Below are 1884 nucleotides of genomic sequence, written 5' to 3' on the forward strand. Positions count from 1 at the left end.
TGACTATTCATATTGCGTAAAAGAGAAAGTGTAAGTTAGTCATATAATAATAAATATCTAGTTTAATGAATGTTGAGAGTAGATTCTACCAGTACTACCACTACTACCAAGACAATCAAGATTATTCACCTAGACTTTCTAGTTTTCTTGAGGACAATATGATGAACAGTAAGTCAATTCAATATTGATCAATTATAAGTGCCTTGGATTCCACACAAGGGCACTTCTTGAGTTGATCTTGCTCTCTCTTTCGTCTGCTATTTTCAGAAAAAAATAAGTTAAAAGGAAGGCTATGTTTTTCATATAGATCTAGATCTAGATCTAGAATCTATATGATATTCATATTCCATTATATTATGAAATTAGATTAACTTAACCTAGATCTAGAAAAATCTAGATCTAGATCTAGCCTACTATATTACACAAAAATAATTCGTATATTAGGCTAGGCCTACATTATGATTAAAAATCAAACTGGTCTTATATCTCACCATGCCACGAAACTACTAGACTCTAGATCTAGATTACAAGAGATCTGAATGTAATGCTGGTTCTTTATTTCTTTTTAGAATATGATTATGATACCATCTTATTTGAAAACTACCCCATCCAACCAACATAACAAGCGCAGCCCCCAAAGCCGGTGATTTAGCCTGTAATTTAGGCCAATTTAATATAGATCTAGATTTAGATCTAGATCTAGTTGTGTGATCCATGGAACTCCGTGAGATTGCTCCTTGTTTACATTCAATCGACATCCCGATTCTCTGAACATGATCTTGTTCAGCAACCACAAATCTGAAATCTGAATCATTGATTGACGTTGCATCGCATCATCAACATTCTATCATGCCAAGAAAATAAAACATTTGCTTTTAAATTTGCAATTAAAGAATTATCAAATGCAACCTAGATTATCTAGATTCTAGTAAAGACCACGAGACTCGGACCAAAAGCTAGCGGTTTATTGCGGAACGCAAGTAAGAAGAGAAGACTGATTTATTCTGGACCACAAAAACAAACAGGAACCATCTTCCAAGTTTCAAGTTGGTCTGAGAATGAAGAATGCACCCGATTACATTACAATAACAGCACCAGAACAAAATAAATCAGCGTAAGAAAATAAATCCACCTGTCACAATCGTTTCAGTAAAACAACACTGTCACATAATCGTGTCTAAAATTGACTCGAAATGCATGAATGACCCGCGCATTCTTCCAATCAAAGAAAGCATCAACACAGCTCCGATTTGCAGGCAGGGCAGGGAGTTGCAGTGCCGACTCACTGCCGAGTGCCGACTGAGGGTCGAAGAAGGCGGAAGTAGCAGGAGGTAACCAATTTCGGTCCTCGGCGTTCATTGGATGATTCTCACTGCTCAGCTTCCAAGGGACGCCACTCGCGTATCTGTGCGAGTCGTGTAACAGGAAATACAGGGAGAAAAAATTACGAAGCTGTTTAGATTTGAGGACTTTGAACATTAGATCTACTGTACTGAAAATAATCAGAATTCGTGTGTCCTAAATTTTCGATCAAAGGTGAGACTAAAAGGGCTTCTGCGAGAGGGACTCAAGTTTTTATTTTAAAGGATCAAAGTTGAAAGGAAGGTTTGTAAACAAGAAGTAGGCCTAAGTTCTAAGCCTTCAAAAAGACAATGATGAAGTTCTAAACAGTAAAGACTAAAGACTAAGAAGAAGATCTAATCCAGATCTAGATCAAGATCGAAGTGGCTAGCCTGCTAGCAAGCCTGAGAGTCTAGCCGTACTTAATAAGTACCGCTGGACTGCCAGTCTAGCCGTACTAACTACTGTACTTAGATCTAGAATCTAGACGTAGAAGGAAGAGGCTAGCCGTACTTAATCTTAATATGACGGCTAGACTGGCAG

General features: G+C 37.7%; 2 protein-coding genes across 3 annotated transcripts in view; one reads left to right on the plus strand and one right to left on the minus strand.

Annotated features, from left to right (window-relative positions):
* Nucleotides 1–1316, minus strand: part of LOC101847474 (piezo-type mechanosensitive ion channel component 2) — a gene marked incomplete in the record, with an annotated part of 108746 nt that extends 107430 nt beyond the window's left edge. The window contains 1 exon segment of the mRNA XM_035973983.1: nucleotides 1133–1316.
* A 48-nt stretch (nucleotides 1317–1364) lies between these two features.
* LOC101857169 overlaps nucleotides 1365–1884 on the plus strand; it is an 8750-nt gene continuing 8230 nt past the window's right edge. Inside the window, exon 1 of one of the 2 annotated variants that reach the window (XM_005092043.3) lies at nucleotides 1365–1605. The gene's annotated coding sequence lies outside the window, so the exon portion shown is untranslated. The remainder of the gene's footprint in view (nucleotides 1606–1884) is intronic. The other variant, XM_005092042.3, reaches the window with a different exon arrangement.

This window comes from Aplysia californica, unplaced genomic scaffold (genome assembly GCF_000002075.1).
Source record: "Aplysia californica isolate F4 #8 unplaced genomic scaffold, AplCal3.0 scaffold00040, whole genome shotgun sequence".
In the NCBI taxonomy this organism is placed as follows: domain Eukaryota; kingdom Metazoa; phylum Mollusca; class Gastropoda; order Aplysiida; family Aplysiidae; genus Aplysia; species Aplysia californica.